The sequence below is a fragment of the Canis aureus genome, chromosome 5, assembly GCF_053574225.1.
Source record: "Canis aureus isolate CA01 chromosome 5, VMU_Caureus_v.1.0, whole genome shotgun sequence".
Taxonomy (NCBI): Eukaryota; Metazoa; Chordata; class Mammalia; order Carnivora; family Canidae; genus Canis; species Canis aureus.
The window spans coordinates 24,550,411-24,576,430 of NC_135615.1; the positions used below are offsets into that span (position 1 = coordinate 24,550,411).

The 26,020-nt window shown below is 42.4% G+C and overlaps 1 protein-coding gene and 1 long non-coding RNA gene across 3 annotated transcripts in view; one reads left to right on the top strand and one right to left on the bottom strand.

Annotated features, from left to right (window-relative positions):
* The window catches only part of CAMK1D (calcium/calmodulin dependent protein kinase ID), a 434,038-nt gene that overhangs the window by 174,608 nt on the left and 233,410 nt on the right, over nucleotides 1–26,020 (bottom strand). The gene's annotated exons all lie outside the window — the stretch shown is intronic.
* LOC144313841 (uncharacterized) lies at nucleotides 21,484–25,106 on the top strand. Its single transcript, XR_013379449.1, has 2 exons — nucleotides 21,484–21,998; nucleotides 24,927–25,106. It is a non-coding gene; the product is annotated as an uncharacterized LOC144313841 (long non-coding RNA).

The following is a 26,020-nucleotide window of genomic DNA, read 5'->3' on the forward strand; positions in this document are numbered from 1 at the left end:
ACACAGCCTCACGCCGGCCCCTGGCATTACCCATTAGAGTCGCTTTCGCTCAGAATATAAGGCTTGCTAGTTATTTAAAGCATTTGCAAGAAGAATCATTTCATTACTCTACAAGCTAATGAACTCTTTCCAGAAGACTTTCACTGAAATGACTACTGAATCCCAGAAAAGCAAGTGTGTCATGTGCAGATTCCCCTGAACACCTGAAAGCAGGGACCGCGTCTCACTTATTTCGTTTCCCCTCCTACCCAGCATCCACCTGCTTAATAAATATCTCCTGGGTGAATGAATGATGCTCAAAAGCTGTCCCTACTGAACAGCAAGAACCATTATTCAGGGGAAATGGAGGCAATTTTCCCAAGTGTGAGCTGTCTTTCCCTCAAACGGAAGCTTATAAGGTGCAACAAATCAGAATATCATCTTTCCTCTGAGCAGATGAGAGAAGAGAACAAAACACTTCGTTGAGGGTGGCTATGGTTTGTTCTGATTTCTACAGCTCTGAGTAGTCAGTGCGGTTGTCTGGAGGAGCAGAGAGGAAAGAGTGTATGCGATTCACATTCATCTGACTCCCGTGCACAGAGCGACAGCCCAATATTTATTTGTTAGCGGTGGTTACTCTGATACCTGAGCAAAATAATATCCACATTATAGAAATTACTTTTATAACATAGTATTATTATAGAAATAGTAATATAAACATATTATATATAATAATATATAAATAATAGTATATTATAGGAACCAACTAAATATGCTACCAAGGAAACAATGACGAATTAAGTTAGAACTGCTGAGGTCCTGGATGTTTATGGAATGATCATTACTGGATATCCTGAAAGAATGATGACCACAAAAAGTATACAGCATATGGATGCTCCTGGTTTAATTTTTAAAGATTCACAATTAGAATCCCCCCAACCCAGGGGCACAAGCATTTTCTTTCAGTGAAGAAAGAATTTGGGGGTGTGCTAAAAGCATAGGCTCATGGGGATATGAAATAGTAGGGTTTACATGAAGGGTTGCCAGATAAAATGCAGGGGACCCCTGGGTTATGTTTCATTCTAGATAAACAACACTTTTTTTTTGGTGTAAGATGTCCTGAATATATTGCATTGTTGTTTATCTGAAATTCAAAAGTGACTGGGCACCCTGCATTTTCACGTGCTAAATCTGGCCACCCTAGTACATGAATCCCTGTCAATGGGTCTCTCAACTGAGCTTCAAGATTTGTACCTGCTGTCCCACCTCCCCTCAGAGGTTGAGCCAGGAAGGCTGTTTGAGCTCTGAAACAGCCATTAATACAGATTCCACTACATACAAAGACTCAACTATGTGCAAAGCACAGGCCCAGCCAACACTGGAGACTCCAATAAATTAAGAATATAATCCCTTCTTTGGATGCAAGGGATAGAGAAATTAAAGTCTACTTAACCTGCCATGTCTTACATGACTTCTTGCAGTGGCTCAGATGATACTGCTCCTGACTCTCCCACTCAACTAATAAATCTCCCCCCTCAACTAATAAAAATAAATCAAGCAGTCAACCCGATCGTCATTTCCTGAGTTTTGCTATGTCTCTGAAAGAATATAAGAAAAAAATAAAATAAAATTTTGCCCTCAAAAAACCTAGCATCTAGCTGGAGAGACCCACGGAGCAGTTAGGAAAAAATTAAATGCTAAACTGTAGCATTGCTGTTAAGTTCAGAAAAAGCAAGGCTACAGACCCGGAAGTACAGTGAAGGCCTCAAAAAGTGATGAGCATAGTGCTGGATGAGTGATGTTTGAAGAGTATACTTCAGAAATTTCAAAAAAATCCTCAAATGGCCTCTTAAATGTCTCTTAAGTGGCTTTAACTAACTTGTAGATGTTGGAACGTGATAGAAGAAAAAAACATTCTGGCCCCCAACAGCTGTTCATAGGTACTTTATTCCACCCTCAGACTCTTAAGACATACAGAAATCGAGCTTGAAGTTTTAACAATGGGTACCTAGGTTACCTTCACAAACGTCATAGGAATATCCACCTACATATGTCTGGGCACCCACCACATACCAGGCACCGCACAAGGAATCCCCAAAGTACCAGGGCAGCCCTCACGGAGCTCCCACAGGTGGGTTTCCAGGTGCAGCAAGGATACTCCACAATAAGCCTCTCTTTATCACCAGGAATCAGCCTCCTTGTACTTATTAGTGACTCCTGAGCATGACACAGAACAAGCTTAATACCTTCTTGTCATACTCCTACAAGTATTTGACTTAGTGTTTCTCCCTGGGGCCAACCAATCCTCCTCCAACGTGGTTTGCGTTCCTCTCGCCTTGCTATTATCACTCTCCTTTGTCCAGAACTGAGAGCAGTGATCTCAGTATAAATGAGACCACCAAGAATGAGGTATTATATAAGAGAGATGAACTCTTAACCATCATGAGTGGATGTTACACTTTTATAAATAAGGCCTAATATTAGGTTCATCTTATTTAAAGCAGTTGCACAAACTATGGGCATATGGAACATAAGCTCCATGGAGGTAGGGCTTTTTAAACTATTTTGTTCACTACCATCTCCCTACTGCCAAGAGAAGTGCACGGCAGCTGATACTTTCATACATACTTGTTGAATGAATGAATGAATGAATATTAAGTGTTGGGTCAATAAAATGACCAGATCAGTTTTACCTAAACTTCTACTAAACAAGATCTCTTTTCCTATCCAGTCGAGTTTTTGAGCTTCAAGTCTTCACCTTCAGATTCATTAAATTCAATCTCTTAGGTTCCCATGCAGTGTTTCAGATCATCAAGACTATTCTGAGAATTTATCCTCCTGTCTATTATATTTACTATCCCTCTCAACTTTGGGCCATCTACATATCGGGTTGGTTGGTACACATCCGTCTCCTCTTTTTTTTTTTTTTTTTTTTGGAGTGAGACAGAGCATATGCGCATGCGTGTGCATGTGCACAGGTGGGGAGGGGGAGAGAGAGAATTTTAAGCAGGCTCCATGTCCAGCACAGAGCTTGATCTCACAACCCTAAGATCCTGACATTAGCCAAAATTAAGAGTCAGAGACTTAACCAACTGAGCTACTCAGGTGCCCTTCATCCCATATGTCTTGATCCAAATTCCTAAAGTCTTAAATGGGAAGGTTACATGTCAGAGCTGGCCTCTGGTATCACACTAGAGACCCCCATCAAGATAACCATGACATGAATCAGCTGGCTTCGACTGCTACCAAGCTGTAAACCCAGCAGGACTATCATCTAGCCTATATTTCACCATCTTACCCATAAGGAGACAATTAGACTCCTTGCTGAAATGGCATTCCTCAGATTTACACACCACGTAATACTATTTAAAAGGGAAATGGAACGTTTGGGAAGATTTGTTCTTAGTAAACCCATGGTGGCTCCTAGCAACCACTACAGTCTTTACTAAATGATCACAAACCATCTGCTTAATTTACTGTTCCAGACTTGTGCTGAGCACTGAAGTCAAACTTCCCAATCTATACATCTCATAGCTTACCTGTTTTATGTTTGGAAATTTTGCCAACATCTTTTATATTCTTTTCTCAAACATTTCACCCGTGACTCTTTTGTGATAAGTACAACTTCCTCAGTCTCTTGGAATGTGAGACATCTAAATCTAGGGACGAACTAATATTAACACTTTCTTTAGGCCCTACTTACATAGCTGTTTTATTTTTTATTTTATTTATTTATTTTTTTATTTATTTATGTATGATAGTCACAGAGAGAGAGAGAGGCAGAGACACAGGCAGAGGGAGAAGCAGGCTCCATATACCGGGAGCCTGATGTGGGATTCGATCCTGGGTCTCCAGGATCGCGCCCTGGGCCAAAGGCAGGCGCCAAACCACTGCGCCACCCAGGGATCCCACATAGCTGTTTTATATGAGCCATTTCCTGAGTGTTAACTAAAGGCACACCTTGGAGATATTGCTGGTTTGGTTCCAGATCACCACAATATAGTGAATAGTACAACAAAGAGAATCAAATGAATTTTTTGGTTTCCCAGTACATATAAAAGTTAAGTTTATACTATATTGCAGTCCAGTAAGTGTGAAATAGCATTATGTCCAAAAAATAACGTACGTACATTAGTTTAAAAAATACCTATTGCTAGGTGATAGCTGGCTCAGTCAGTAAAGCATGCAACTCATGATCTTGGGGTCGTGAGTTCAAGCCCCATGTTGGGCCTAGAGTTTACTTACAAAAATACGTGATTGTTAAAAAAATATGTTAGCCATCACCTGAGCTTTCAACAAGTCATAATTTTGTTGCTGGTGGAGGGTCTCACCTCAATGTTAAAGGTGGCTGACTGATCAGGGTGGTGATTGCTGAAGGTTGGGTTGGCTATGGTAATTTCTTAAAATAAAACAACAAAGAAATTTGTTGTGATTGACTCTTCTTTTCATGAATGATTTCTCTGTAGTATGTGATGCTGTTGGATAGCATTTTTACCCACAGTAGAACGTCTTTCAAAAGAGGAGTCAGTTCTCTCAAACCCTACTGCTGCTTTACCAACTAGATTCATATAATATCTAAATCCTTTGCTGTCATTTCAACAACCCTCACAGTATGTTCCTTAGGAGTAGAGTCCATCTCAAGGAAATATTTTCTTTGCTCGTCCATAAGAAGCAATGCCTCATCCATGAAAATTTTATCATAAAATTGACATAAGTCAGTCATGTCTTCAGGCTTCAATTCAAATTCTGATTTTCTTGCTATTTCCACCATATCTGCAGTAACTTCCTCCACTGTTGTCTTAAGGCCCTCAAAGTTATTCAAGATAGTTAAAATCACTTCTTCCAAACTCCTGTTTTTGTTTATGCTCTGACTTCTTTCCAGAATCAGAAATGTTCTTCATGGCATTTAGAATGGTGAATCCTTTTTCCAGAAGGTTTTCAATTTACTTTGCCCAAATCCATGAGAGGAATCACTGTTTATGGGAGCTATACCCTTACATAAAAATGTTTTTCTTAAATAATAAGACTTGAAAGTCAAAATGACTCCTTGATCCATGGGCTACAGAACGATGTTGTATTAACAGGCATGAAAACACCATTAATCTCACAGTGCACATCTCCATCAGAGCTTTTGGGAGACCAGGTGCATTGCCAATGAGCAGTCATATTTTGAAAGGAATCCTTTTGTCAGGTCTCAACAGCAGGATTAAAATAGTCAATAACTATGTTGTAAACAAATGTGCTGTCATTCAGGCTTTGTTGTTCCATTGAAAGAACACAGAGTATGGGGTGCCCAGGTGGCTCAGTGGTTGAGCGTCTGCCTTTGGCTCAGGTCGGGATCCTGGGGTCCTGGGATAGAGTTCCGCATCGGGCTCCCTGCATGGAGCCTGCTTCTCCCTCTGCCTGTGTCTCTGCCTCTCTCTCTGTGCCTCTCATGAATAAATAAATAAAACCTCAAAAAAAAAAAAAAAAAGGAAGGAAGGAAGGACACAGAGAATATTTAGGATAATTCTTAAAAGCCTCAGATTTTTGAAATGATAAGGGCTTCATGTGAAAGTCACCAGCTGCATGATACCCTAACAAAGGAGTCAGCCTATTCTTTGAAACTTTGAAGCCAGGCACTGATTTCTCCTCTCCAACTATGACAGTCCTGGGTGGCATATTCTTCCAATAGAAGCCTGTTTCATCTACACTGAAACTCTTGTTTAATGCATCCATCTTCATCCATTATCTCAGTTGGATCTTCTGGATAACTTGCTGCAGCTTCTACATCAGCACCTGCTGCCTCACCTCATGCTTTGCTGTCATGGAGATGGCTTCTTTCCTTAAATGCCATGATGCAATCTCTACTAGCTTCAAACTTTTCTTCTGCAGTTTCCTCATCCTTCTCAGCCTTCAGAGAATTGAAGAGCATAAGGACCTGGCTCCGGGTGAGGCTGTGGCTTGAGGGAATGTTGTGTCTGGTTTATTCTTCTCTCCAAACCACTAAAACTTTCTCCCCATCAGCAAATCAGGCTCTTTCGCTTTCTTAGCATTTGTGTGTTCACTGGAGTAGCACCTTTAATTTCCTTCAAGAACTTTTCCTTTGCATTTATAACTTGGCTAATTGTTTGGCCTGAGGGACCTCGCTTTCAGACTCTCTCAGCTTCCGGCCTAAGTTTAATCATTTCTAGCTTGTGATTTATAGTGAGAGAGCTGCAATTCTTCCTTTCACTTGAAGACTGAGAGGCCATTCCATGATTATTAATTGACCTAACTTCAGGACTGTTGTGTTTCATGGAACAGGACAGCCTGAGGAGCAGAGAGGTGGGGGAAGGGCAAGTCAAGGATGGAGCAGTCAGGACACACATGACATTAAGGATCAAGCTTGCCGTTTTGTACGGCGTGATTTGTGGTGCTCCCAAAACAATTACAATAGTAACAGCAAAGATCACTGATCACAGATCACCGTAACAAATATAACAATAATGGAAAAGATTGAAATACTGCAGGAAATATGAAAAAGTGATCCAGAGACACAAAGCAAGCAAATGCTGGTGGAAAAATGGTACGGTTAGACTTTCTCCACATGTGGTTGCCACACGTCTTCAGTTTTGTTAGTAAAAAACAAACAGAAAACACAATAAATGCAAACTGTAATAAAATGAGTTATGCCCTGAGGCACTTAGTAGCTCAGTCGGTTGAGCATCTCACTCTTGATGTTGTGAGTTCAAGGCCTATGTTGGGCTCCACTCTGGGTATGGAGCCTAATTTAAAAAAAAAAAAAAAAAAGAAGTATGCTATAGGTATTAAGACCATAACTAAGTATTTTTCATTATTGTGTTTAATACACCAATCCTATCAAGCAGCTGTGAGACAATACTGGTCTCTACCCCTGGTTGCTGGCACAGAGCTCCTGAACTCCTTGTAATTTCCTAAGTGATAAGAATACTAGGAGCATCACTTATTCTAATATTTGGTCTTTCACTGCACCCCTGACACAGGGATTCTAAAACTTGTAAATTTCTGGGTAACAGGAGTGTCTTTTGCTCTAATGAAACTACCTGACTGGGGTCCTGGATGGCTGCTTGGTCAGAGCTGGTCACTGGAAAAACCAGGGTCATGACTGGAATACTCAGCCCTATCCCCCTCTTCTCTGGAGAGGAGAGAAGGGCTGAAACAGTTAATGATCCATCATATCTACATGATGAAACTTCCATGATATCCCAAAAGTATAGGCCTCAGAGAGTTTCCAAGTGGGCAAACACATGCATTCTGGGAGGATGACACACCCCAAATCCATAGAGACAGAAGGTTCTATGCTTGGGACTCTCCCAGATCTCACCCTGTGTCTCTCGTCATCTGACTGTTGATCTGTATCCTTTACCATATCCTTTAATGAACTGGTAAAAATAGACCTGAGCTCGGTGAGCCACTCTAGCAAACTAATGGAATCCAAGGAAGGGGTTGTTGGAACCTCCACTCTGGAGGTTGGTCTTCCAGAGCTGGTTGGTCAGAAACACAAAATGACAACCTGGGCTTGCACCAGTGTATGTTTGTGTGCTGGGGGCATTCCTGTGGGACTGCGCCTCGACCTATGGGATCTGACTCTACCTCTGGGAAGACACAGTTAGAACGGAGTTAAATTGTAGGACACCCAGATGGTGTCCAAGAATTGCTTGATGTGGGGGAAACCCACACACATTTAGTAACGAGAAACAGACCTTTGCAGTGTTCCATGTAAATAATAAAGGAAGATACAGAGAGAAGAATCACAAAATGGGGAAGAACTGGGACAGGAGAGAGTAAAATGGAAAAACTTAGTTTAGTCTATTATTCCCCCTCATTTGTAAAAGAGGAACACTAGGATTCCAAGATATTAAGTACATATTTCAAGGTCACACAACTGGGGATAGAAATCACTAAGAGTCTAACTCCCAAGCCCATGTTAAAGCACTTATACTATAACTTTCCAGTAACTATGTTATACTGAGAATATGGAAGAGCCCATATAAATTCAGTTATTTGTATGAAATCCTGACACCTAAAGTCAGGGTATTAAATTTCATTACTAAGGATATAATATCCAACTTCTGGAGGTATGGAGATTGGAACTATTCTGAACACTACTGGAAGCTCTCAAGATATTTGGTTATAAATATCCTCACATATGAAATCCCAGGGGGTCAAAGTGAACTAGAGGAAGAGATACTCAGAAGCAGAAGGAATAGTTAGGAGTCCAGAAATTATTATAATTAGAAAAGGCCTAGGGGCGCCTGGATGGCTCAGTCATTGAGTGACGGACTCTTAGTTTTGGTTCAGGTCATGATCTCATGGGTCGTGGGACTGAGCCCCCGTGTCAGCCTCTGCACTCAGTGGGGAGTCTGCTTGAGGATTCTCCCCTCTGCCCCTCCCCTAGCTTGCGTGTGCTCTTTCTCTCTCTCTCTCTCTCTCATAAATAAATAAATATTTTTAAAAAAAGAAAGAAAGGGCCTTTCATCAGCCCAGATCTGCTAGTGTCATCAAAAAGAAGAATAAAGTGGAGAGAAGAGGCGGGGATGTCAGCTATAAGCAAATGGAAAATCAAGGTACCATTAACCTTGCAGAGCTTATGTTGCTAAATCCTATAGATCAGCATTCAGTCTTTCTAAAATACGACCAAGAGGACCTTCATGCATAAGGAATGTTCATCTCCAAACAACAAACCTTTCTAAAATGCTCATATTTCAAAGAAGCAATGTCATGAAAAACAACTGTAGGTATGAAAATAACCTCACTTAATTTTAATCACTTAGTATTTACCAGGCCCCAATTAAACATTAGCTAGTACAACCACGTACAGAATGTAGATGGTTTATATGGCAATCTATGCTAAAGTCTCCATAATCCCCAATAAAAGACAGATGAGCTGGATAGAGGGAAGTGGCTCAGGCTGAGAGAGAGAGGGAAGCTGAATGGGATCACAGCATATATGGACATTGATGCAGACGCCTGCGTGCATGGCAACTGACAGCCAAGCAAGAAATCCCCAGAAAAAGCCAGGAAAACATTTAAAAGTTAATTCATGCAACAAATCGTACCAAATGCACAAGCAGGCCCTGTTCCAAAGCCCCCAAGCTGGAGGGAACATCAAGACCCAGAGAACAGGCTCTCTATTGAACACACATGCCTCTTTGAAACAGCCACACCATTTCTCCCTCCAGTTAATTCTTCACAGTTCAAGAATCCCCAAATTTTGAACTTCATGTAAAACAAGGAATGTTAGAAAAACACAGAAGAGGAGAGAAAGGAAAGTTCAGCATATTGTTTCTCTCATCCTATCATGGCTCATTGAGCTGGATGGGGGTAGATTGCGGCAGCAATAATGAGTATAATGAAAATTATCAGAAGAAAGAAAAGGCAACAAAACACCTTTCTCTTGTGTGGTCACTGGAAATGGTCGCTTATCTACTCAGATTAAAGGAGTCGCTGGAGGGCAAGAGATGGACAGGAGACAAGGTGATTATTAATGATGATAGATGAGAGGATGGGAGGACCAGATCCCCCAGCAGGGGCTCAACACAGAAGTTATGACAATGAGCTGTGACTGATTTCCTGTCCTCTCTCAACACTTCTGCATTAATTGTCCAGTCAGGAAAACGCCCCTCTCAGGAGAAAAGCAAGCACCTCTTTTAGACAAAGATTGTAAAGGACTAGGCCTTTCACTTTCCACCATGACGTTTTTCTAAATGGTCTGGAAAATTTAAATGTTATTCACAAAAAAGATGCTATGGTTCTCTGGCACGGGCAAATTGCCTCAAAAACATTCGAAGAATATTCTCATGTCTTGGCAAACACTCTTTGTCTAAGTAAACACTATGCTTTTTGGAAATAAAGCAAACCATTTCCTCCTTTCCTGGGTCAGATTATCGCCACCCCTCCTCCCGTTAAAAGCAGTACAGGAAATAATGCTGAGAAAAATCAGGATACCATCAGTCACAAGGGAAAGTGGTAGAGTTGAAATATTTGCCAGATGGTATTAAAAAATAATACCTTTCCTTTTTTTAACTTAACAGGCACATTCACAGATGTTTCTTCATTTCATTCTCACAACAGCTCCATGCAGTAGGTATTATTATTCCTATTTTATAGATGATCAGCCCCAGTTTATAATCACGTAATTGTTCTCCCTCCATCGCTCTTGCTGTCTCACTACTCTCCATGCTGTCTCCTGAGCCATCATTCCACAAAACAGAAGTATCTAAACTTCTTAGCTTGAAATCTTCCATAGCTCCTCATAGTCCAAGATAAGATCCAAAAGACTTGACATGACTTACAAGGACCCCGTCGCTTGGTCCTTACCTACCCCTCCCACCTTCCACCATTGCCCCATACCAAAACTTTCCTAGGCCCAGGGCAGCTCTCGTACACCTGTGCACACCTTCTTTTCCGGCCACATAGGTGTGCTCATCCCTCTCGTATCTTCTCACCAAACTACACATGATACAAGACTCATTCTACATCATCCACTGAGAACCCTTTGCTATTCCTCATCTCCTGTAGGATGGATTCTCTTCTGGGCCAGCCCAATTCTTTTATCACTTTGCTGTTGTACTGCATTGTATCCACTGTCTGCATGGACATGTGAGTACATATTTAGATGCTTTTATATGCAGAGAAAAAAGTCTAGAAGGATACATATCAAACCAGTTACAAATACCTCAGAACATGTGCTAGAGGATTTTCATCTTGCAGTTTTACTGAACTGAGATTCTTCCTCTGAGCCAAAAAACAGAAGAAAAATTATTTGAGTGACTATTTTCTCAGTTTTCCCAAGGAAAGTACCCTTCTAGTTGCATAGGAGAGAAAGTTAATTCCGAACATACAACAAACACCTTAGGGCATCAGGGCTCCATTCTCTCACTGAACCCAAGTAGAGAAAGGTTGTCAGACTGTTGTACTGCCAGATTTTTACAAAGAAGTGCTTTTTTAAAAGTTCTTGATCAAAATCATTAAAGCTTGGTTCACCAAAATACATAATGCTGGACTAAAGAAATTCATACTAATTAGTCTAACTGCTCAAGACATCAAAAGATGAGGTTGGGTCTCAGTTCTCACACATCTAGCTGCAGGATTTTAGATGGGTCATTAAATACTTTCTGACCTGAATTCCTCATCTGTTGAATGAACATTAAAATATGTGGTCTCATCATCTATCAATAGAAATACACACATGTAGAGGTAAAATATGCTATGTGTACACATGTATGTACCATATTACATATAGAGAGAGATCGTGTCTAATAAGAATATAGGCTGGGGTACCTGGATGGCTCAGTCGGCTGAATGGCACTCTTAGTTTTGACTCCAACCATGATCCTGGTGATGTGGGATCAAGCCCAGCATAGGGCTTTGTGCTCAGCGTGGAGTCGGCTTGGGATTCTCTCCCTCCACCCCTGCCCCCGCTTGTGTGTGCTCTCTCTCTCAAATAAAATAAACAAAATCTTAAAAAGAAAGAAGGAAGGAAAGAGAGAGGGAGAAGAAAGAGGGAAAGAGGGGAAGGAAGGAAAGGCAGGCAGGCAGACAGACAAGAAAGAAAGAAATGAAGGAAGGCAGACAAGGAAGGAAGGAAGGAAAAAAAGAAGAAAGAAAGAAAGAAAGAAAGAAAGAAAGAAAGAAAGAAAGAAAGAAAGAAAGAGAGAGAAAGAAAGAGAGAGAGAGAGAGAGAAAATATATAAAAATATATAGGCTGCCTTGGGAAAGACGAGAATTCAAAATCCAAATCTTCAATCACTTCTGTTTGCTGCCAGCAGATGGAGCTGTAATCAATGGGAGACTAAGGAGCAAAGACTGGTAAGTAAATAAACTACATCTTAAAAATGCAAGGCAGTGTTGTTGTTAAGGAGTAAGTACCACATGTGATAGTCTCTCATTGTGAAATAAGTTTTGCTTTGAATTCTTAAAAACAAACAAACAAATAACAATTAAAACCCTTGTGCGCAGCTGATGATGTTTTTGTTTTTGTTTTTAAAAAAAGCATCTCAGGCATCCTTAGCACACTGTAGAACGCACAGGGTGGGGGGCAGGGGGGCGCCTGGCCAGCATTCCCTGATGGCCCTAGGGAGGCAGGGCTGGGGTCTGTAAGGGTACCCTGGGAGGGGCACCAACTTGGCTGACTCTGTCTCTATGGGATGGTTCGCTGGTCATGTCCCTTCCCAGGGTCTCAGTTTTCTCATCTAGAAATGAACTTGTCAAACAGGATCCTCGCTGAGGCCCTCTCTAATAATCAATGAATTTAAAATTATAATGAGGTAGAGTGTACTAAAGTATACATGGGTCCCCAAAGCTTGACCCTAAACCAGTATTCAGGGGTCCCTAGGATAGAGCTTGCTGCATGGAAGCATGGATGACAACACATGCGTCAACAGGCTCTTCTGCATTGGTAACTTTGTCAAGTTAGACGTGGAATAGAATTCCTTAAGACAGGAAGCCATTTACACGGGAAAAAACCTCCTTTTCCTTCTCTTGCAGCCAGCCTTGACAATGCTATGGATGGACAAAGAAACGGCCAACTAATTTGCTTATGTCCAGAATAGCTCCAGCCAAGGCCTAGTGGTCTTTAGTCCAAAAGAGAAATAAGTTAGGTCCAATCAGTGGGCGAAGCCCAGTGCTTGGCACATACCAGCATTCAGTGAATGTTCTGAAGAACAAATAAATGAATGAACAGCTAATTCTGGCCTTACCAAAGTCTTACATGCCAAAGATACTCAAAAGCCGGATACCTGAGTACATTTACTTCAGAGGTCAGATTTAAAGGTAAGGTGTCCTGAGGACAAAGGTTCAAGTCTACTTGTCCAATACGTTAGCTTTCTCTGGAAAAGAGTATGAAAAATGAAGAAATGTCACCTGGTCACATTAGCTTCTATTATTTCTCAATCAGGCCTTACAACACTAAGACATTTAAGACGTTATCATTTCTTTCTCCTAATTTTTTGGTAACCTCTTGCCAAAGGGTAATATACATTTTCTGGATGTTTCCACATGAGAATAGCTGTCTGGAGCCTTAGAGGCTGTCAAGGGGCTCGCCTGTCTCAGAACAGAGATGAGGCCTTGTAACTCTGATTTATTAGCTCTGCTGATATGCAAATACAGCATGCAAAGGTGTTCCAGGGTCACTGCAGAGAATGATAATGCGAATTTAGAAGCCATGCCCACATGAAATACTGCTGACATACATAAGCAGGCTCTGACCGCCTGGATCGCACCCGGCAGCTTCATCACACACAGTCTACGCCCCAGACGGAAGACTCTGGGCTGGAATTCAAGAAGCATCTTAGATGCTTCCAGCTCTGAACACTTGGATTTATGTGAGCAAAAAGGAAAGGGGATCAAAACAATGCGTTAGAATCTTGGAGAAAGGCATCATTTCCCTTTTCTTTCCTCCCATGAAAGCCCCATGCTTTCCCCATGCTGATCCCCAGACCGTGAGGCTGGGTTTCACAACTTGAACCCAGAACCATGCTGAGGCAATAGGTACCCTGACTGGCAGGCTCAGACACAGCCTTCTCGCTGACACAGAGACCCAGGGATGCAGCTAAGGGCTGTGGCCTGTGTCTGCTCTGGATAAAGAAGCATTAAAGGCCGGGTGAGCATCTCACTAAGTCTGCTGGAATACCATGCCATTTATTTATACGGTGAGAAGCAAATTGTAAAAGAATAAGATGGGGTGGAAAGGAGTAAGAAGCAAAATAGAAAAGGAAGGAAGGTGGTTTGGGACAACTATCTAATATCAATCCATTTTCAGGCTGCAGAGGGTTGACCACACACCGTAAAGCATTCCTTGCTGTTCTAGGAAAGTACCCAGGTTCAGAGATAATGGTGCAGAACTGAGTGTTCTTTAGTTTTTACACATCAGTAATTAATGCTGTCACATAATGTGTTCAGGGCAGACCCTGGCTTCACCAAGTCAGATGCATTCAAATAGAAACACCACTTTTTTCAAGGACTCACATGTTGGGAATTCAAAAGGGTGTTTGTGGTTGGTTGTGTATAATATATACATCTTGTTTTATTTTATTTTTTTTAAAGATTTATTTTATTTGAGAGAGAGAGAGTATGTGCACACAAGTATGGGAAGGGGCAAAGGGAGAGAATTTTCAAGCAGACCCTCCGCTGAGTGCAGAGCCCCACGTGGGGCTTGATCCCACAACCTGTGAGATCATGACCTGAGCTGATCCAAGAGTCAGAGGCTTAACCGACTGAGCCAGCCGAGTGCCCCAATATATGCATTTTAAAAACACAAGAGATCATTTCTGTGAATGTGTGTAGTTAAGTGCAACTCTGTATTCTTCTCTCGAAAAAGCAAGGGCAGTCTCTTCATAACTGAGATTGGAGACCTGATTAGAAAGAACAGCATGTTTTGCTTTGTTGATGATTTTTTGAGAAGGTGTGTGATACACACATCGCCTTTCCAACGTACAGTTTTATGGGAGATGGGTCTTAAATGCTGAGGCAGTTCAGGATTTACAGTTTTATTATGTCCTGCTCATAAAACATGATGATAACCCAAGGGATGTCGGTTCTTAAGAAACTTGCCAGGGTGAGCTCCAGGGCTACGTGCAAATTCTCAAGAATGCTAGTACTAATTGAGGATCGTGAATAAACAGTTGCCAGATCACCCAAACAGTTGCCAGATCACCATTTCCGAGTTTGCAAGGGAATTAAGGACAGCAATTGCACCATGAGGGATAAGGGATGGGAGAAACTCAGCCTTGTGGATTGGCCCTGCTGATCACACAAAGGTAGCCAGACAGGGGGGTGGGTGGTAGCAGTGGCTGCCCTCCTCTGCCTAAGCAGAGCATCTGGTATGTCCAGGTGGTGGCCACAGTCCAAAAGCCACAGAGCAGGGCCGGCTGGGCCAGGCTGAGGTCATACACAGGCCATCGGGGGCATTTTAGGTGATTCTGCTGTTTTTTCCGAACAAGGCATAGGGATATTTTTCCTCTAAGCATCAGAGCATTTTAGGCCAATGGCTAGACTTCACTGAGGTCACTTTTGGCTGCTGCTTTTCAATCTGGTTTCCTCCAGAGCCTCCAGGTTCTCAATAAATATTTTAGAAAGTGCAATGAAATACAACTGCACAGCCCCAAGTGCAACAGATACCAGATGTGAACACACCGCAGAGAGTGCCAGCGTGTTCGCGGGTGTCCTTGTTGACAGGATTCGTCATAACATCATAAAAGTAAACGTATAAGTTCACGCTGATAAAATACCGACCTGTGTATGTTTGGGGGTTCTATGTAAGAATTTACTTTTTTTTTTTTTTAAGATTTTATTTATTTATTAGAGACAGAGAGAGAGAGAGAGAGAGAGAGGCAGAGACAGGCAGAGGGAGAAGCAGGCTCCATGCAGGGAGCCTGACATGGGACCCGATCCCAGGACCCTGGGATCACGGCCCGGGCCGAAGGCAGTGCTAAACCGCTGAGCCACCCGGGCTGCCCAAAATTTACTTTTTAAAAAGGGTTCTGCTAGTCAGCAATGATAAAGGAAAGAAGACAATAAAATGGGGGTGGGGGAAGGGAAGGAGACACAAAATCAGTGCAATAAATAGTGCAGAAGTGAAGGAAAAAGTTTCCTCCCTAGAAGAAGACAATATTAATCTATCTTCAGATACAAAGGGAAGTCTTGCTGCTCAGAAAGGCATCCTCAGAGGTGCTAATGTATTTCTTTTTCTGCAAACTTTGGCCTCATTATTTTTTTTTAATTTTTTTTTTTTTGATAGTCACACACAGAGAGAGAGAGAGAGAGAGACAGAGAGAGAGAGAGAGGCAGAGACACAGGCAGAGGGAGAAGCAGGCTCCATGCACCGGGAGCCTGACGTGGGATTCGATCCCGGGTCTCCAGGATCGCGCCCTGGGCCAAAGGCAGGCGCTAAACCACTGCGCCACCCAGGGATCCCAACTTTGGCCTCTTTAGATCTTTTCTTTTCTTTCTTTCTTTTTTTTTTTTTTTAATTAGGCTACAATCAGGAAGAAACTGTCTGTTCTTTTGTGCCCTATGAATTACATACCATGTGCTTCACTAGTGAAGAGTAGATAAGTACAATTTAATTTTTTTTAAAGATTTTTAAAATTTATTTATGAGAGACAGAGAGAGAGAGAGAGGCAGAGACACAGGCAGAGGGAGAAGCAGGCTCCCTGCAGGGAGCCGGATGCGGGACTGGATTCCAGGACCCCAGGATCACGACCTGAGCCAAAGGCAGATGCTCAACCACTGAGCCACCCAGGCGTCCCTACACTTTAATTTTTTTTTTTTTTAATTAGGAAGAAACTAACAATGCCAGTAGAGACAGGCAGGGTGGTGAAGAGTGAAATACATACACATACGTGCACACACACATACATGCATACATGCGTGCATGTACATGCAGACATGCACACTCACATACATGCACACTCACATACATGCACACGTGCACACGCACATACATGCACACAGTTTGGAAGCCACTGTCTGTAAGCCCAGTCTCAAGTCACAGTGTTGTGTCCACAGCACTAGAGTTCCTCACCCGAGGCTGGGGAACAACCAGGACTGTGTAATCCACTCCGCAGGCAGACAACCTGGCAGACTGATTTATCTCAGGGAGAGGGTGCCAAGAACATTTGAGGGGCAAAGAAACAGAAAGAAGGGTGTGTGTGGAGGAAGGAGCAAAGCGTGTGCCTTCTGAAAAGCACACACAAGCCTGAGTCAGGATTATTTCCCAGTCTCCTGATGCAAAAGCAGAAGGCAGCCGCAGGCCTGGCGTGGATGCGTGTTGCTAGATCCCAGGACCTTTAGGGGAGGCAAGCTCTCCTTGAAGGAATGAAGAATGGCAGTTCTAAGATCTTGCAGTAAGGAGGTGGAGTTAGAAGGACCATCTGGTGGCTTTTCCTCTTTTCTCTTGTTCTTTCTCTTTTTTCTTGGGGGGTGAGGAACGGGGCTGGTGGTGGATGTAGCATTTAGAGGCCTAACATGGTTTGATGATGAATAAACACAGAGAAGTTCTGCTTAATAAGATGGTCCATCCGGTGTCATGATGGGACACATTGCACACGATGAACACTATCGCACGAGGGCTGAAGCGTGTGCAGGGAGAAGGGCAAGGAAGGGGAGAGGCATGACCTCTCACTATTGCCGTGGTCCTTTCCCATGCTCGCAGCATCCCTTGGTGAAGCATCATGGCACATGATTTGCAGAAAACTTGCATAAAACTCACAGACCTACTAGACTTCATCAAACATCTAGAGAGTACCTACAAGAGCCAGACATGAGGCTAAGCAGCGGGGACATAAAGACAAATAAAACCCAGTCCCTGAAACCCAGTAGTTCCCAGGCCATTGTGGGAAGACAGATGTACTTATAAACATTACGATACAGGACGCCCCATGTCCTGCCAGGAAGCTGGCCATGAGCTGGGGAAACACGGCCTGTGCCCTGTCTTACTGGGCCTGAGCACTCTGGGCAGGCCACACGCACTCTGGGTGTTGGCAAGTTTGTAGGGTAAAGGAAGACAAGGAAGAGAGCATACCAGAGGGAAGGAACAGCATGTGCAAAGGCACAGAAAAGTGAGGTGAGGTGTGCTGTGTTGGGACATAAGAGTCCTCAGGTGGGTGGGGGTCAGGGGAGATGAGTCGATGAGTGTGCACCAGGGAACATCATGAGGGGCTTTGGAGCCGAGTTCAACAGTGTGGGTTTTATGCTAAGAGAACTAAGAAGCAATTTGCAAGTGTTGAGACCCAGTTCTGAGAAAAAGGAAATAGAGTGGTTTTTTTGCAGGGATGTTTAACGTGAGCAACGTGCTAGAGTCCCTCAGAAATCGTGCTTGATGACCTACGCCAACTCTCCTACAAATGGTGTAACTTTAAACATGAAATTCACTTTGCTCCACTCCGCTTTTAATTTCCCAAGTGGAAAGTTCATATACGTGTTTCTCTTTCGTCACGAACAAGTATAAGGAGTCAACTGGACCATAGTGTAAATGCCTCGATTTCTTTGGGGATGGAGGCTAATTTGGGAGTTCTTAGTATGTAGTGATGGGAAGACTAGAATCTTGCAAAATGTCAAGTTCATGACTCTTTGCACTGGTTTCTTTTTTCCCTCGAAAGGAAAAGGGGACTGTGAGAAAGAAAACATAACTGTCATTATCTGGGTCTCGTTCTTCAGAGTTTTCCTACATCTCCAAAACTGGAATGCCATTGACTCATTGTCCCCAGAAAACACACTGTACATATTGGAAAGACTTTTTTTTTTTTTTATCTTTGGCAACCACAAACACTTTGAATAGAGAAAATGCCAATTACTACATGGAATTTCTGATAATCCAGAAACCCACCTAATGTTCCTTGGGCTTCTAGCACACAGCCTCTGGCCATTTATTGGTCTGGCCTCTCTCTCCTTTCAGAGGTATGTCTATCTTCTTTTTTTCTTCTTAATTGTCACTCCAACTTGGTTCCTACTAAAAACACTGACTGCAAGTCAAGGCCGTGGACCTCACGGCTGCCTCTCTGTATTGGTGTGTGTTCTAACAGGCAAAGCAACGCACAGATCTTAAGAGATACCAAATAGACAGTGTCTCCCAATGAACACATGCCCCTGATCTCCACATATGGTGGAAAAGAAGCTTCGAAGTGGAGAATAAATAAAGTAAACGGAATAACCCTAACGTCTGTCTAGTAGAGTGGCAGGGAGAGCCAACTGATCAGCAAGCTCCTGCATGAAATATATAAATACATACATTTCCAGGACTTACTCAACTCTACTAAAATACCACTGCTAGGCCGGTGGAACCTGGGAACTATGGATATTTTTTAAAGTCCTCGGTGATTGTGCTGATTAGCCAAATTTGGGAACCCATGTTCTAGCCAGCCCTCCATTTACAGATGGAGAAATTAGGGGATTATCCAATAAACTCTGACCCAGTTATAATGACAATATGTCCCAGTGTATGATTTCTTTATATCCTAAGGAGGAAGATTTTTTTTTTTTTATAAAGCGATAAATCAAGACAACAAAGTATTAAGTGGAACATGCTCTACCTCCTACCAGGTTTGAATTTTGGATTTTCAGATTCCTCTCAAGGTGGTGGCATGGGTAGGATCTCTGGGGTCAAGGTGGAGGGTACGCACACTGGGCGGGAGCATGCCCTTGGCCCTCTGTCCTTGATGCTGCAGACACCTCACTCAGGAGAAGGGCATGGCTGGCATGGGGCTGGATGGGACCACGAACCAGGGCTCTTCTTCTTGCCTGGGACCAGGACAGAGCCTCTTGTGGAGACAGAACCTGCCCTGATGAAAGCCAGCCTCTTTCTCGCTCACATATGCAGCTATGCGTATAGGTTTCTATGTCAATAGCTTTTCTACTAAGTGTTGGCATACAGAACGTTTTGAAGGAAATTGTTATGTTTCTAAAGAAAAAGAATCCAATATGACAAAGAATAGAGAATTTCTAAAGTTTCTAGGTAATAGAATAATTTTCTACAACTCAGTCGGAGGTTGGCATTTGTTTTCTTGTTCAGTCTCATATTTTTCGAAATCACCATCATGTGCTTAGAGTTCTCCCCATGCAGGACACTGGGTTAATCACCCTTAATTTCAATATCTTATTGGAACAATTAAAAAGCCTGGAGAGGGGTCTATTATCCCCTATTTTACAAGGAAGAAAACTGAGATTCCAGTTAGTAATCGGCCTGAGATCACTTATGTGGCTTATTCTGGATTCAAAACCATGACTGTTTTATTTCTTTCTACTACAGGAATTGCCTTTGCAAAGAATGTGTGTATGCATTTCTTCATGTCTCTTTAAGAAAAGTCCATTTTTCCAGAAGGGGAAAAAATTTTTTCCAGAGAAACACGTTTTACTATTTTTGTAACAGCATAACAATATTAGTTATATTAGTTACATAACAAGATTTTTTTCACGTTTCTACTCTATCTGTAACTGTAGTCAGAGAGGGTTCTTGAAAGCTACGCAAGCCAGACAAGAAGAAACTATGAACTATTAAAATGAAAGAATATTAAAAAGCCTTACTGACATTTCAGGAAATTACTATCCTTATATCCTTGAAAAAACTATTTTAAAATCGATTACAGGGATGCTTTACTTCAGAAATCACCTCTCATACTAAGATTTAAGGTTTTATCCAGTTTCTGGATAAAAATACTTAACGGGATAAAAAAGAAGAGTAAGTAATTCTTTTCATAGAAATTTATTTTCTGTTTAGTGGAAGATTCTAAACAGAAGCTATTTATGATGTTTCAAGTTCTTAAAAATAAAAACTAAGCATGTGTGAGAATTTACAGAAATTCTCTCAATAATATGAAAATAATCAAAATGAAGTCAGATAGCCTCAAAATGAAAATGGACAGATTAACTGTAACATTTCTTTAGTCCTATTTGCAACACAGGCAAATAGGCAGTATTTTTAGATGAACTGCCCACAGATGCTGTGGTGGATATGGATACTAGGTTGCCTCTCATTAGCCGCGTACCCTTTCCTTTGTTAAGTTCTTGATTTTTCAGTGGGTCCTCATTGCTGACTCACAACTTGTACTTTGGGGAAAATGACCTCTACTCCTGGCAGTAAGATCCAGGGCATCTGGCTCAGGCCTGGAGCAAGGACACCATTGTTCTAGAAGATGCTGGCAGTCATCTTTGTGAGCAAAGAAGAAACTCTAGAATGGAGCTATGGACAATAGAGCAAAGAAATGGGTAGAAGCCAAGGTCTTGATCTCAGTATTGTTTTACTGAATCAAACCACATGCAATCCATCCTGTCTTTGAAGGACCAGACACATCAACCAATGGTTGGTAGATGCCAACTTGAGCTTTGTTTTCTGTTGCTAACAATCAAATGCATCCCAATTGATACAGATAGACCAACAACTAAAGGAGTTTGTATATTTCTAAGTTGTTCTAGAAATGCAAACTAAAATAGAGGTATATTTCATATCTAGGTTTAGAAATCCAGTTGAGGGGCACCTGCATGGCCCAGTTGGTTAAGCGTCTGACTCTTGATTTGGCTTAAGTCATGACCTCAGGGTTCTGAGACAGAGCCCTATGTTGGGCTCCATGCTCAGCAGGGAATCTGCTTGAGATTCTCTCTCTCCCTCTGCCCCTCATCCTACTTATGCTCTGTCTCTCTCCTCTCTCTTTCTCTCTCTCTCTCAAATAAACAAATCTAAAAAAAAGAAAGAAAGAAAGAAAGAAAGAAATCCAGTTGGAAACCATAGTGTTAGTGCAATAATGAATATGTCATTACCATTGATCCTGGCCATAAACAGTGGGGAGTAAATGGTTGCCCCTGTCAAACAGAAAGTGTGGGAAGCTCTTAACTGCTCCTCATACACTTCAAGAAAATGTTCAGGCACTTAAACACATGAAAAGAACAAGACAGAAGAGGATATGAACTTTGGAATGATTTCTGAGAGACCTGAGACACATGGTAAAGGTCAGATGCTAAGAAAAGTCAGCTCTGCAGAAGAAAGAAGCGCATTTAAACCATTTGTGGAGATTGTCTAACCTTCAAACAATCCCACTTGGGTTTCTGCATATCAGAAATCTAATCCTAACACGCGAAACTTCTGTGTGAGCAATCTGACACATATTTCTGCTTTCTTCAGCGATAAGGAAAAGATCCACTGAGTACAGCCTTTTGGAATGTTAACAGGAGATTAATATTAACTTGTAATGGCTTATGAAAAAATAATGGAGAAAGTTACACAAGATACAAATCAGAGCTTGCACTGCCGGTAAGGAAAATGTATAATTTAGTATGAAAGGCCTAGAGCCCTTTTGGAATCAGAAAGGGCTCAGAATCAGAAGAAAGGCTCTACATTTGAGGTTACTGAAATTCCAGGGGAAGCTCCAAAGCCCAGGTGGCTGAGAAGAGCCAGGAACTCTGAGGGAAAAGTGAAGGTAAGCCAAGCACTGAGGCGAGAGCAACAACATCTCGAAAGAAGGGAAAGAAGACAAGCCAGCTTCTGAGAAGGGTCATGGAGGCTTCCAGTGACGAGGCAAAAGCTTTAGGTAAGGAAATATTAAATTTGCTGGTGTATTAAGATGTTGACTTATCTGATTTGTCACAAACATGAAAGGGATTGAATTTTGGTGTTAAATGTTTAGTCACTTGGCACAATCCTTGGGTTTGGCTTGTCTTTATTTTGTTGACTCACACTAATGGAAAAGGAGACATTTATTTTTGTTGAGACATTCCAAGAGGTAACTCCGTCCTGTTTTACTCAGGCAGCTCTAGCGCAAGAGGCAAGTGGGTGAGAGGCCTGGGTAGGGGGCTCTTACACCCCCAAGAAGCGTGGCTCGTACCAACCACATGAAACGAACATGTCATTTGCCAAGGAGAATAAATAAGTTACCCCGAGCTTTTATAGTCATTTGGAAAAGGAAAAGTTATGTAACTCACTCTTCTAAGACTACTTTTGACTCATCGTGTTGGTTTTTGTTTTTTTTTTTTTAAACCTCGTATATACTAGGAAAAACTCTGAAGTTTTCTTCACAGAATATTCCCCTACACTCCCTGGAAATGACTACAGAGCATTCATCTATCTTCTTCCATATTGTCAAAATCCAATCATCACTAGAAACCCTAAAATAAACTAAAGAGAGTGGGTGGAAAATTAAATTAAAAGCACAAAAAAACATTCAAAAAAGGGTAAATGTAATTTATTGTGTCATCTATTATTGGTAGAATTATTTTTGAATCTAGCTTCTGGCCATATGTAAATTTAATAAGTATGCTTTCCATGCCTTCTTCTAAATTATTTCCTTTTTGCAGTATTGGAAAAAATATGTTCTGAGCCAGCCCTGGGGAAAATCCCTAGAAATTTCCTTTCAGGTTCTACTGCCCAGTGATCAACAGCTTTGGGACATGACAGCTCAACCAGTCATCCCTCCATTTAAGTGTGATATTATGTAGCTCACACTTTTTCTATCTCACCTAGAAGGATATTCATTAATTCATTCACAATAATTTATTGAAACATAGAATGCTCCAGGCCCTACAAGGGCTGTACTCAGTGATTCTCAGCCCTGGCCTCCAAGAAATCACAGTCTTGTCTGTAGATGGGCCAGTTAGTAATTACAACACACGGTGACAGGTATGACATCTCTGGCACATGAAATTTCATCTAGGTCAAAATTTTACGGAAGATTCAATGCTGGCTCAAAGCTATCTCTGCTTCTTTATCTTAAGGTGCTCACGACCTATCTCTTCCATAATGTGTTTTATAGTCTATGCAGAATCAACTTACTTCTTAGAGTCCTAGATTTAAATGTTTCTATTATTTAAATATTTACTTATTTTTACACCAAGGTAGCTTATGAGAATTGTATTTTAAGACAAAGGATATCTATGATGACTGATAATTTTTTTATTTTATATTTTTTATTTATTCATGATAGACACACAGAGAGAGGCAGAGACACAGGGAGAGGGAGAAGCAGGCTCCAGGCAGAGAGCCTGATGGGGGACTCGATCCCGGGACTCCAGGATTGCGCCCTGGGCCAAAGGCAGGCGCTAAACTGCCGAGCCACCTAGGGATCCCCGATAATTTTTTTTAAAGAATATTTTATTTATTTTTTTGCTGTATTTTGAAGTCTCCTCTACACCCAACATGGGGCTCAAACTCACGCCCAAGATCAAGAGTCACATGCTCTAGTAACCGAGTCAGCCAGGTGCCCCTGATAAAGCATTCTTTAAAATCAACTCAAAAGAAAGAATTTATCTAGAAAATGTGGTTTAGGAAGAGGTTCCCCGTCTTCTTCATCTCTTTTCCCCAGGCTGAAAAGAGACCTTATTTGTAGAGCACTGCAGTAAAAACAGAGCTAGGCCTCACCCAGCAAAGTCAGTTGTCGCAGGACACACTGACCAGTACACAGGAGAGCTTTGGTCAGGAATATTCTCTGAGAATGTATAAAAAGCATGCTTAATCTTCTTTTTACTAATTATAGAGAGATGCAAATAGCCTGATTTTTCTCTCGTGAAACAACAACAAAAAACATTTTTTTGGGTCCATTTCTAATGTTCTCATGGTTTCCACAGAGAAAATAAAGTACCCTTTCCTACTAGGATTTTGTAGCTGATGTGTCCAACCGGTTTGCACCTAATAAGCTCCCCAAATGAAGCTCAATGCCACTGATACGACATTTGTTCACAGAGAAGTGACATGGAAAGCTGTGTGCTAGCAGGTGCAGGCCCCTCCTGCAGGACAGCCAGCAGGATCCCCATGTCTACAGCCAGGGGGCCTGGGAACAGGGAGGCTGGCTGGCTGCTGAATGCCAGAGTGCCAGGTTTTCGGAATCTGAAATCCTTTCACTTTCCCCCACCCCACTGGCAAAACCTGTAACTTCCACAAAGCCTGGCCTAATTGAATGGGACGAAGGCAAGCTGACAGCAAACAAAAATCCCAAAGCAGGAGAAACATTCTCACGAGCAGAGTGAACGGAAAGAGTTTTCGAGGAGCAGAAACCGTTGAGTCTAGGAACACAGATTCTCCTCGGTGAGAGAAAGGAGCTGTTCTGTGGAATAATAATAAGGACATCTGTCGGTTTCTATCATCCAATACAGTTTTTTCCCCCCTCTCATTAAAGTCACACAGAGTTTGAGGGACTAGTGCTATTAGAAATCATCAATGATTTCAGCAGATCTACCGAGGGAGTTTTCACATAAAAATTTCAGGTGCATCGAAGTCTCCAGTTGAACACCAGGGATGCAGAGAGAATCTCCAATTAAGGAATGCATATCCACAAGTCATCAGATTGTTATATAATAACCCTTTCCCACGGAGCCCTGGGATGAGAAACACCTAAGGGCTTAAATGATCCGGTAATGAATGCAGTAATATGCAAATCAATGTAACTAAACACATAATAAACAGATGGACAGTGAAAAACAAAATGTTAATGAAAAAGTAAATAAACATTACATCTCCTTTAAAACAGGTTTCACATGAGCATGTCCTGGAGCAAATGGAGAGGAACACTCTCCTGGGGGCTCCTGGGAGCAGAGGATGAGCTGGATGGACTAACCCCCAAAGCCCCTTCTGGTTCTGACCCTGTCTCTTGAAAAATTTTTCTTCGATATTTGAAGGCAAATAAAGGGAAAGAGGCCTTCTTCCTTCACTGCCATCTGAATTAATGAATTCAGCGCATAGATACTGAACAGCTTGTGTGCTGCAGGGGGATGCTGAGGGATGAGGCTCCCACCCCGGGAGGAGAACAACAGACAGCTGAGATGGCTCCTCATGGACCTAAGCACTGGGAAGGAAGTGGCGGCGAGAGGGACAGTCATGGAGACGAGGGTGGCCACACAATGTGTCTCTGAGAGGCTTCCCTAGCACGGTGGCAGGAAGGGAGGGTCCCACCACCTTCCCCCTCCCGCCCTCTTCCACATTTACAGATCTGATGATCCAAAATGAGGCGGGGCAGGGCCTGAGGGAATGCACCTGTTCCTTCCGCAGACGTTCAGGCATCTGAGGACAGAGCTGACCCCAACCCCGCCGCCAGGTTGTCTGATGGGACTTGGGGAGACCCTAGTGGCTGTGGGTCAACACGTCAACTGGGGCTTGTGGGATCATGCAGGAGGGGAGCCTGGCCAGTTATAGGGGCTTGGAACAGACTTTCTGATGGGAATAAAGGGCATAGATCAAAGACCAGTAGACTTTACTCCAGCAAAGTGGGGTGGGGTGGGAGTAAGGGAGACAGAGGCCTCCAGGCAGAGAAGAGCCTTTGCAAGGGGCAGGGGTGGCGAGAGAGCACAGTGCATGGCCAACAGCATGCAGTGGTTGGATTATAAAGGGCTGGGGGTGGGGAGGGGGAAGGCTGGTGGAGGCACAAGGATGAAGCCAAGAACAAGGGCTAGATCATGGACAGCAGCCAGGCCAGGAGCTTGGATTTCATCCAGATGGCAATGCAGAGCCATTAAAAGTCGACCTGAGGAGGGTCATATGACAAAAACTATAGATCTGCAAATGAAAAAAAAAAAACTGAAAAATTAGCTGGGAGCTTGGCCTCTGTCAATCCCTAGCCCTTCACAT